Below are 12,500 nucleotides of genomic sequence, written 5' to 3'. Positions count from 1 at the left end.
AGATTTCTCTTCTGCATAAGTATCGGCCGGTTGTTCGTGACAAATCCTCTCTCTTTCTCGGAAATAGCACACACGCTGTTCGCTTCCTCTCTCTCTCTTTTAAAGGAACAGTCCACTTTAGAATAATCCTTCAGATCTCATGACACCACTCTCCTTTTAGAAAAATTTTTGATGAACCAGCAAAACTTCGTCTTAACTATCGATGATACAGCTTGAAGCAATACATGCGTAATTATCAGGTAACATGGCACAGCATTACAATCTTTAACTTAACATCCAGACGAACAGTCTGTTATAACATTGTCAGTACCTCTCACGTTGGTTTTTGCCATGTCATACTCTTGTGAGATAAGACTCCAGTTAATCAACCTTCTATTTTTATCTATTCAGAGAGAGAAAGTAACAGCGTAGAACCTCAGCCTCAGTAAGTACTTTACCTTCAGCAAACACAGTAAAGGGGATGTCGTCTTCTGTTGTGGAGTTAGCAACTCCAGACCAGGGTTAAACACACCGACCGCTCCCCACCGGTCACCCCTTTGTCCACACTGTGATCAAAAACCCCACCCTTGTCGTGGGTACACAAAGCTCACTAGAGTCCTCCTTGCCTCTGGAGTCGTGTGTCTCCTGTTCGTCTTGTGTGTCTGGTGTGTGTCTGATTAAAAAGTCAACTGACCTTGTATATATCTCAGTGCGGAACACAAACTGTCCATCATATAGCTCCGCCATTCAGTTTCGAAGGCAGCTCACAGGCTACCTGTTCCTCTCTCTCTGACATAGCACACACGCTGTTAGCTCTGTCTCTCTCTCTTTTCAAGGAACAGTCCACTGTAGAATAATCCTTCAGATCTCGTTACAGGAGAAAGTGAGAGAAAGCAATAGAGACACAGAAAGAGAGATGGAAGCGAGAGAGGGGAACAGAGGGGGAGAGAAAGAGAAAGAGAGACAGATACAGGCAGAGAGACAGACAGAGGTACAGAGAGAGATAGAAAGAAGGGAAGTAACGGAGACACAGAAGAGATAGACAGATATAAGAGAGAGAGAGAGAAGGAGGGAGGGATGGATGGGACCACGATGGGATTAGGGGCTTCAAAGGAACTGGACAACGCATTCAAATATCTACTGCGGCACACTGAACTCATTATTTTGTAGTTTCTGTGTTATCGTTATGCAGGTCTTATCTGAGAGCAAGAATCACTTTGCCAGCGGGTGTATCAAGAAGGAATAGGACAATTCCATCGTTGCTTCCGTCCTAAGCAGGGAACGAGATAATCCTTTTTCGGAGAATGGAGACAACACGACTATTTTCATGGATTCTGATCCTCGTTTCTACCACGTGCCATCTGAGTAAGTCTCTATTTTAAATTCAAGACCACGGGTAAGAATTTGTGAAATTTGCAAACGATTATGCACAGTGGCCTTACTTTACCACTGACCCTTATTCAAAAGCTGGATCCTGAAAGAGGTGTGGCCCGTATTTCCTGGTATTGCAAGGAATACGTTCCACTAAATCACAGTTAAACAGACCCCATAATAGTTCCAGTTTTTAAGAAGCGAAATCGCAACTTTTGCAATCCAGTTGGGAACATATTTCTAAATGTTGGTAAAATCCAGGTCGGATCCATATCGTGTTCCGATACTGACTCTATCTGGGATCAGCAGAGGAAGCAGATTTCCGAACGTCATTCAGGAAGTGTCCAGACGCAGAGCTGAATCATCCAGGCATCGGTATCTACCGCTGAACTGCTAGAAGATGGGGTTGGTGCAGGTGGGGGCCCAAAATCCAATTTCCCGCGCGGTTTCCCATTAAATCGCCTTCAACCCCAAACCTTGTTCTTCATGATGCACCAGAGCTCGGGAAAGGACTGTGGGCTGTCGCGCTCTTTATGGCCCTCTTAAGTTGAGAAAACTCGAGATATCACCTGTGTCTCTCCCTCCTCCCCGCCCCCCACCCCCTGCCGCCCCAACACACACACGGTCAAACGAATAACGTCCTGTCTCGTTGAACACTTCTGCATAACGCTGATCTCTGATTCCAAGTTTCTATCCGTTTCCAGGTCGGGGGAAAGCTTCGAACAGTGGGGGTGACGTCATCATACTGAGCATGATGGAGAACTCTGCCGCTTACGTCTACACCCAGAGCGACGAATCCGACATGTTGGCCATCGAATATCTCGCAAAGGAGCGTGAAATTAATAGTGTGCTTGACGAAGCGTGGACGGAGGCAGTTAAGAAACGAAAAAAACGACCCGCGGCTGAGCAAGGTCCCAGTGCCCAGGGGGCTCAAAGAACAACACGTGGTGGCCATAATTGCCTATACGCTTGAGACCCCATTCTACAGCCAGTTCAATGCGGCACTGAGGTTGTACGGCACCAACGACACGGTGTACGCGGAGAAATTTCCCTTCAAAAGTTTCCAGTACCTTCTATCCATTGCCCTCGAGAGACTGAGAGAGGAGTTGGGTAAACCACCCCAGCCGACCTACAGAGGAATGAAAATAAGGTCCATTGGTAAGGTGGGATCCAGAATGAAATTTGGCTATTTTGCTTCGTCCTCTTGCAAACAAGGGGAGGGGGGATTCGGCAGAAAAACAGTGTTTACAATTTTCTCTCAGTACGGTGCCCAGATACAAAATTACTCGGCTATCCCCTATGAGGAAGAGGTTCTGATTCCGCCATATGAAGCGTTCATAATCACATGTTACCAACCGCGTGCTGACGGAGTTGATATTTCTCTCCACACGGACGGGAAGGCTGAGATCCGGGTAAGGGTGGAGAGGGGCAGTAAAGGCGAGATGATTGTTCTGCGGTGTGAGGGGACCGCCATTTTTCCAATGGCGTGGTTGTCCATCCTGGCGCTGTTGCTTCACATTTCGCTGTAATGTGCGGGCGGAATGCTCGATCCCCGGTTCGTGCTTCAGCTCAGATTACTATAGCGTATGGGGGAGGAGGGTGGGTTAATTAACAGATTCGCAAAAGAGCAGCCACCGCGTAGAGCAAAAGGTAGTCAAACATTTCCTGTCCCAGAACCATCGTCAGATTGTGTCTGAATTCCCAAAACAGGTGCCTCAGGGAAACTGGGTTGAGAAGTGGCAGTTGGAGTTCAACCCGGATAAGTGTGAGGTGGTTCATTTTGGGAGGCCAAATATGATGGCAGAATATAGTATTAATAGTAAAACTCTTGGTAGTGTGGAGGATCAGAGGGATCTTGGGGTCCGAGTCCATATGACGCTCAAAGCTGCTGCTTAAGTTGACTCTGTGGTTACGAAGGCATACAGTGCATTAGCCTTCATCAGTCGTGGGATTTTTAAGAGCCGAGAGGAAATGTTGCAGCTATATCGGACGCTGCTCTGACCCTATTTGGAGTACTGTGCTCAGTTCTGGTCGCCTCACTACAGGAAGGCCGTGGAAACCATAGAAAGGGTGCAGAGTAGATTTACAAGAATGTTGCCTGGATTGGGGAGCATGTATTCGGAAGACAGTTTGAGTGAACTCGGCCTTTTCTCCTTGGAGCGGCGGAGGATGAGAGGTGACCTGATAGACGTGAATAAGATGATGAGAGGCATTGACCGTGTGGATAGTCAGAGGCTGAAATGGTTGCCACAAGAGAACACAGGTTTAAGGTGCTGGGGAGTAGGTACAGAGGAGTTGTCAGGGGTAAGTTTTTTACTCAGAGTGCGGTGAGAGAAGTAGAGAGCTACGGGACAGCCTGGTAATTTCTAAGGTAAGGACGTGCTCGGCACAGCTTTTTGGGCTCAAGGGCCTGTATTGTGCTGTAGGTTTTCTATGTTTCTGTGTTTCTGTAAACCGGTGAGGACATCCTTATAAGATGATGACAGGAATTGGTTATGTGGATAGTCAGAGGCAACTTCCCTGGGCTGAAATGGCTAGAACGTGAGGACATAGTTTAAAGGTGCTTGGAAGCAGGTACAGAGGAGATCTCAGGGTTTGTTTGATTCTTTACGCAAAGAGTGGTGAGTGCGTGAAATGGGCTGCCGGCGGCAGTGGGGGAGGTGCAAACGATAGGGTTTTTCAAGCTGACTCCAGGATGGCTAATGGAAACAAAGAGGGCTAAGGGTAAGACCAGGTAGTTCTAAGGTTCGGCACAGATTTGTGGGCGGAAGGGCCAGTATTGTTCTGTACGTTTCCTATGTTTCTATAAAACTCGGCTGTGTACGGTATATCTGACACATCTCCTGCCTTCTAAGGTCCGACTGCTAAGGAGAACATCTCACTTGCTGTCTTAACCACGGTAGCTACCTAAGTGTTAACTTTTAACGTCCGTGTACATCTGCAATCTGATCTACTTCCAGGAATTTGTCTCTCGCTGCTCATTGTCCTCAGTCCTCACAACCACCTCCACACAAACACGCACACACACACACGCACACGTACACACACACACACACACGCAAACGCACACGCACACGCACACGTACACACACACACACGCACACACACACACGCACACACACACGCACACGTACACACACACACACATACGCACACGCACACGCACACGTCACACACACACACACACACACACACACACACACACACACACACACACACACACACACACACACACACACACACACACACACACACACACACACACACACACACACCCTCCTACTCTTCCCGATTACATTTCACCTGCTTTTTGCGGCGTGTCTCATTTATCGCGCAATATCGTCCTGCGGCAAAATTGGAACTCACACTGGTTTAAGGAGAGTGAACTGGACAGGCTTCAAGCTTGTTGACCCGGCCACTGCAAATGCATCACAGAGATAGAATATCCAATTGCAGCTTTATTTTTGTTTTGTTTTAAGCGTGTAACTGATGGGAAGACGATGCACTCAGTTGGCATTGTATTCCGTTCATCTTGTATCGAATAAAGAGACCATCGAGTGCATGTTTGTGTCCTCCTGCTGTGTGGCAGCCCATCCGCTGCAAAACCCGAGGTCTTTTTGCGCTCAGATTTTATTATCTCACACCACTGTTGTTTTTACGGCGCTGCTGAAATGTAATCGAGAGAAGTGCAGGCGAATGTATTTTGGGAGCTTTGAGGAGGCTGGCCAATACACAGCGAGAGGCGAGGCAGAATCCTGAGACTAGATCAAAGTCCCGATGTTATTTCAGTTTCTATCGCATTTTAGCACAGACAGCCGTCGTAAATTAGATTTTCGATGTGTGTGTGTGTGTGTGTGTGTGTGTGTGTGTGTGTGTGTGTCTGTGTGTGTGTGTGTGTGTGTGTGTGTGTGTGTGTCTGTGTGTGTGTGTGTGTGTGTGTGTGTGTGTGTGTGTGTGTGTGTGTGTCTGTGTGTGTGTGTGTGTGTGTGTGTGTGTGTGTGTGTGTGTGTGTGTGTGTGTGGCGGGGTGGGCTTTCATGTGCGTCTGTGTTTTGCACAATTTTCTGCAACCACGGGAGTCTTAAAATCTCAGGAGATCAACAGGTTCTGACTTACACAAACCATATCTTCAGGCACCAGCAATAATTTCACAATGAAAGTCACTTATCTCACATTTCTTCCCCTTTCTGATGCTTGGTCTGAATAACAACTGAATCTCTCGACCATGCCTGCCATTGCTTTATTTAGGGTTAACTTGGGTATGTAGCTACATGTTTAAAGAGGACGCCGCTACCTGGAGATTAATGTTCTTGCTATTTGGCAGATTTTTAATTGCCATTTTTAATGTTATCTATTATCGATTTGACAATCTAGAATATGCTGATAAATTCGAATCGTACATTCCAAGGTCTGTAAAAGCTTATTCCGCTTTAACATTGTCACGAATACGGGTAGACTGTGAACATATATAAAAATAAAAAATATAAAGTCTCAATTAATTGCCATCCGTTTACTGAATTTGTCTTTTTTTTTATCTGCCCGTCACAAGCATGTTTGTAAGTTAATATCAATTGCCGGTTTGTTTAGAGACAGAGGTTTCGTACCAGCTAATAGAGAACCACGGGGTGAGTGAACAAAAAGTGATGGTAGACGGTCAGTCGCGAGCAATAGCATCCAAATCTATCGTGAGCCTATCACGAGTATTCACCCTGCGGACAGTGGACCTACCAGGAAAAGTAGAATGCCTCATATCTACCCATGTACCCAGCCACGATTTATCTCAGACCGGTTATTCAGGGGACTATTCAGGTGACGGGAGACGGGTGACAGTAATCACTTTCAACCGGATTATCCAAGAAAAACATTTCCCTTCACGGACGTCTACTTGGGGACAAAGACAGTCCCTCATTCGCAAGAACGCTTTCCAATAAATTTCTGTGTTCAAAACAAAACGGGGCACATATGGCCACGGCGGCAGAGGGCGCTCGTGCACACCAACATTGCCGTAAAGAGTCAACAAATCACAATACACAGCAGCAGGGTCTTTGCCCAGTACCCGCAAGCCGACTAGCACTATCTACTTCACACCACCCGATGCAAGAAAACAAAGGGGCGGGGGTGTGATCTGTCCAAACTGAACAGCTGAGAGGCAGGAACCGGTGACATTTAAGGTGGCTGTCATAGGTGACGTAAATCAAGAAGGTGACAGTTGGAAGAGGTGAAGGGTTGAAGATGCAGGGAGTCTAATGGGACAGGGCCGTGGATCACAAGATAAAACAAAGGAAGAGGGCAGCCAATGAAGTGTAAAGGGGAGGTGAGGTGAAAAGCAGTGGTCATCGGGTAACCAGAGTGGGGAGAAGGTGAGAGTAGACGAGGAGTAGTCACAAGGTAACTCGTGTGGGAAATGGAGAAATAGAGGCGTGGGTGGGTGATGGGATTATAACTGGAAAGTAGATAAATCGATATAACATCATAATTACCAGAGAGCTTGTGGATGAGGTAAATACACAACGACACGGACAAAATGCTGGAAGAACTCAGCATCTATGGAAGGGAACAAAGACTCGACGTTCCCGGCCCAGGCACGTCATAGGGACGAGAAAGAAAAGACGGAAGCCGGGAGAAAGAAGGAAGTGCAGGGATGGAGATCAATCTGGACGGTGTGAGGTGCGTCCTGGTGGAGGAGGGGGAGTTGGTGTGATGCAGATGGGTCGGGCAGCGGCAATGAAGTGAGATACTGGGAGTTAGTAGATGGAAACATTAAAGGAGGAATTTGATTGGATGACGAAGAAGCAGACGTAGGAAGGGAATGGGAAGAGAAGGGAGTCACGAATCACGTCACCCAGTGTTCCGATATTCACGAGTCAAATGCAACTTCATTCAAAACTGCACTAGTCTTACTTAAGTCTCATATGATCGCTTTTCTTTTCCTTTCACGTGGTTAAATATGTTTTCAAGGTGACATCTTTATTGTCTTCGAAGGTGTACTCTCATAAACCACATTCGGTGATTTACGATATTATTTTTAATTAACACGGCATCACCATACTCTCTGCCTCATCTATCCTTTCGATACAATGTGTATCCTTGGACATTAAACTCCCAGCCTTAATCTTTCAGCCATGATTCCGGGATGACTGCAGCATCGTGCCTGCCAATCTGCAAATGCGCTGGGAATTCATTTGTCCTGTGTCCTACACCGCGCACATTCTGATACAACACCTCCAGTCCTCCGTTCACCACTTACGATTTTGTCGCCTCATGCTCAACCTTTTGCTTCCTAACGTTGTATGAGATCCCATCACCATCTGCCTCAACTAACTGCTCCGACACCCCTCTTGTCATCCCCCTTGCAACTCTAGTGTAAGCAGCACCGTGCGGCATCAATAAACCTTCCCGCTGGGAAATGTGTCCCTCTCCAGTTCAGCTGCAAAACGTCCCTCTGCACGGGTCACAACTTCACCGGAAGCGAGCCTAATACACCAAACATCTCATCCGCTCCATGCTACACCAAATCCTTAGCCACGTATTAAACCGCAAAATCGTCCTATTCCTGGGCTCAGAATCTCGCGGCACGGCGAACCAGTCCTGAGATCACAACACTGGGGCCCCCGGTCTTTAACTTAGCACCTAACTCCCTGAATATACTTGGCAGAATCTCGACACTCGTCCTACCCATGTTCCCCCTCCCTCTTCAGCATGCCGAGAGCTCGATCCGAGTAATCGCGGACCGTGACACCCCGGGAGACAACACACCACTCGCGAATCTCGTCCTCGCCCACAGAGCCTCCTGTAACTAATGAATCCCCGGTCGTCGCTGCTTGTTTGTTCTTCCCGTCTGAGTCCCAGAGGCAGTCTGAGCGCCAGATACACAACCACTGTGACTTTCCTCTGTCAGGTCACTCCCCAAACCGCCCGCACCCTGACAGTATCCAAAGTGATATACCTGTTATTCAGAGTGGAACAGCGAGGTACACTGCACTGGCTCCTGAACCCCTTCCCTCTTCCTGAACGGCACACAGTATCCTGTGACCTCCACCTTGGATGTTACTACCTCTTCTATGCATCCTATCTACCACACCTTCATCCCCCCGAATAATCGGGAGTTCATCCAGTTCCAGCTCCAGCTCCTTAACGAGGTTAATTTGTAGCTGCTGCTGTCTGCGCATCTCGCAGTTGTGATGGTTAGAGATATTGCAGGTTGTCCAGCCTTCCTACATCCCCCAAGGTGAGCATTGAACTGTGCTGCGTGTCGGCCCAACATGGCTGAGCTGACATGAAGAAGAGGAGGAAAGAAACTTGCGCTTTTCTTTCCTCTGGTGTCTCTGAGTGAATCCTCTCCTTTCTGAAGCCAGCAAGACGCTGAAGAACATCCCCCTGTCTCTGTCCACTCAGAATGCGACAGTGGCCGCTGCGCTTTTGAGTAAAGAGCAAAATCCTTGAAATTGCTCTTACAAATTAATCCCAAACGCCGGTGGCCGCTGGTCAAATCTCCATTACGCTGCCGAGAAATGCCGCTGCCTTTTATCCTCGGAAACTGGAACTGATTGAAGTTCCCAGCTGGAGGCAGAGAGAAAGAAAGAGAGAGGTGCAGGGAGGGACGCGTTGGTGAACACAGTGATATCGGACAACCGTACACTCATCAAAATATTTACTGCCGCACATTGATCTCGATATTCTTTAGTTTCTGTGTTAGTGTAACGCAGGTCTTATCTGAAAAAAAGCAACTATCGTCAGTGGGCACTTGAAGAAGGAAAAGGAAGCATCGCTGCTCCCTCAGAACAAGGAACGAGCTCTTGCTTTTTGAGAGAATGGAGACAACGCGACTATTTCCGTGGATACTGATCCTCGTTGCTACCACGTGCCATCTCTGTAAGTCTCTTTTCTGAATTAAAGACCACGGTAAAAAACTTGTTAAATGTTAAAACGATTATGCGCAGAGACCTTATTTTATCACTGCTCCTTGTTCATAATGTAGATCCTGAAAGAGGAGGGGCCGGCATTTCCAGTTATTGGAAGGAACACGCTCCCCGATCCATTCCGTCCCTGTTCAGAAGATCCAGTAAAACCAGACATTGCACTTTCACTAGAACTCCAAATTCCAGACGCGAAATCGCAACTTCTCCACTCCAGTTGGGAACATACTTCCTAATTTCTTACAAAATCCAGATAGGATTCATTCGATCACCACACGCCTTCAAGTCACTCTCCTGGGATTTGTCCACCCACCTGGCATCAACCCGTCCTAAACCCGGTCACGTCAAGTCTGGTCCCAGCCAACGCGGCGAGAGCGTGCGTGAATTTCACACGGAAACGAGCGCATACGGCAGATAAGGCACCCACGCTCACTTAGCTTGGTGTTAGACACGCCGTCCCCATCTGTGACTCATCAGTTCCAAGTTTGCAGGGCGTCGCGACCTTTCTGAGCGTCAGGAGTGGGAGAGAGGCAGGTTGGATGTCCAAGCTTGCGGCAGATTCCAGCGGTTCTACACTCTGTTAAGGATCGGAGTGTGATGGGGAAGGTTTCTGTAAACTGTTTCTTATCCATTTCCAATTCTTACTGTGATACAACGTGCCGAAATAAAGTTCCTGATCCAAATCCCACCCCCTACAGCCTCAGTATGCTAGTTTCAAACTTAACTACATCAGGAACCTTCGCGTAGAAACGCATGTCCGGAATAATGATAATAATAATAATAATAATAATAATAATAATAATAATAATAATAATAATAATAATAATAATAATAATAATAATAATAATAATAATAATTGGCACGGAGGCAGTTTCTTTTTCTCGAAGTGGGTATATGTCTAGGGGCGGAGAAAAGAGATGTTGAGAGAAGGTTAAGTGGAATCGATTCCACCCGGCGTGTGTTGAGTATGTGGAATGTACTGCCGGAGAGCTTGATGGGACCAGAGTCACAGAAATCCCTAAAAAGAGTATAGACATATATGAATCTCTCGTTAATAATAGGATCACACCTTTGGAAGGATGGAATAGCTCTAGGTCCAGTGGGAAGTGGACTAGTCCACCTGGTGTGGCAAGGTTCGATCCATTGATTGCTTAACCTGAAACAAAGGAGTTGAAACATTCATGGCTGAAATATATTCAGAAAGGAATATTAATTTAGAATAGACAGCAGAACATCATTCCCCATCTCCGAAGCTGATAACATAAAGGTCAGAGATACAAGGATAGACGATTTGGAGCGATCCTGTGGAATCCATTCGTCACCTAGTGAGGAATGAGCATCTGGAACAGACTGCTGGAGAGAGCCGTGGAAGTAGATTTATTCACATCAACTAGGAAGTGTCTGGATGTTGAGTTGAATCATCCAGGCTGAACTATCTACCGGGTAACTGCTGGAAGATGGGGTTGATACAGTTGGGTACCCAAAATTCGTCTCTGTGACAACTGGAGTCAGAGAATCCTAGTGTAATACAACCGATCCTTAAGGTCAACATGCCGCACAGAGTTTGATCCCTTTCCCTCCAAAAATATCCTATCTTAGTTCATTCCTCGTTATGTGTCGTGACGTATCATGTAACCGATCATGTTCCTATGATTATGATTATTTTTGACTTATTTTCCTAACGAACTGATTTGCCTTTGTATTCTTCTGGGCAGTACCCATACAGGTCGGGTGACCACAGCCATTACTATCCATCACCTGCTCCCATGGTTTTACATGACCCTGATCGGAGAGTTAAGCAGGTGCTTCTCCTTTCCCCCTGGGAATCTGAAGGCTAGCGAAGGGATGGGGAACTTTATACCTGTTTTGTTAGTGGCCAATCTTTCAAATATCCTCAGTGCCGATGCCCCATCCAGTTCAGCTGGCAACTTATTCAACGTGGTGTAATTACTTCATTTCCTATTAATTCGCCGACAACCCCAAGCGCTCGAGTTTTTGATACACCAAAAGTGGAGCAAGAATTATGCGCAGTGACGCTGTTTATGTGCCTCATGATTTTATACAACTCTATATATCACACTCCGTCTGTACGGTCAACCGAATGGCGCCCTGCCTCGTTGAACCCTTCTGTATGACGTAGCCGTCTGATTCCAAATTTCTATCCGTTTCCAGATCGGGGGCATGCAGACACTTGGAGCAGTGGGGATGACGTCATCATACTGAGCATGATGAATGACTCTGCCACTTACACCTACACCCAGAGCGAAGAGTCCGACAGCCTGGCCACCGAATATCTCGCAAAGGAGCGTGAAATTAATAGTGTGCTTGACGAAGCGTGGCACTTGACAAACGAGAAAACGACACGCGGCTGAGCAAGGTCCCAGTGCCCCGGGGTCTCAGAGAACAACACGTGATGGCCATAATTGCCTACACGGTTGAGAGTCCATTCTATAGCCAGTTCAATGCGGCGCTGAGGATGTACGGGGCTAACGACTCCGTCTACACGGAGAAATTTCCTTTCAAAGGATTCCAGTATCTTCTCTCCGTTGCTATCGAGAGACTGAGAGAGGACTTGGATAAACCACCCCAGCCGACCTACAGAAGAATGAAAATAAGGTCCACTGGTAAGGAGGGAGATAGAATAAAATTTGGCTATTTTGCTTCGTCCTCTCGCAAGGGCACAAGGTATTCGGCAGTAAAACAATATTTATAATTTTCTCTCAGTACGGTGCCCCGATACAAAATTACTCGGTTTCCCCTCATGAGGAAGTGGTTCTGATTCTGCCAAATGAAGCGTTCAAAATCACGAGTTACCGACCGCGTCCTGACGGAGTTGATACTTCTCTCCAAACGGACGGGGTGGCTGGGATCCCGGTAAGGATAGAGAGGGGCAGTGATGGCGAGATGAGGGTGCTGCGGTATGAGGAGACCTCCATGTCCCTATTTGCGTGTTTGTCCATTCTGACGCCGTTGGATCTATTTCTGCGAAGATATAGATAGCGTATGGGGGAGGAGGGTTGGTGAAATATCAAGTTCGATAAAGAGCAGCTTCCACGTACGGCAAATATTAGTCTAACATTTCCTGTCCCAGACTTTTCGTCAGATTTTTTTCTGAATTTCCAAAAACGGGTGACTCGATTATAAGATTCTTCCACACTCGCAGCAAACTGGTCCTATCGTCTTTCTCTCTTCTTTCCTATGTGCAGCTTGCTTTGATGTGGCGCCGACGGGCCAG

The 12,500-nt window shown here is 47.0% G+C and overlaps 1 pseudogene; it reads left to right on the top strand.

The window, feature by feature from the left end:
- The window catches only part of LOC140721460 (erythroblast NAD(P)(+)--arginine ADP-ribosyltransferase-like), an 11,876-nt pseudogene extending 7,463 nt beyond the window's left edge, over window positions 1-4,413 (top strand).
- Window positions 4,414-12,500: the final 8,087 nt, after the last annotated feature.

This window comes from Hemitrygon akajei, unplaced genomic scaffold (assembly GCF_048418815.1).
Source record: "Hemitrygon akajei unplaced genomic scaffold, sHemAka1.3 Scf000055, whole genome shotgun sequence".
Classification (NCBI taxonomy): Eukaryota; Metazoa; Chordata; class Chondrichthyes; order Myliobatiformes; family Dasyatidae; genus Hemitrygon; species Hemitrygon akajei.
The sequence above is the reverse complement of the archived record's forward strand: the minus strand, read 5'-3'. Positions and strand labels throughout refer to the sequence as shown.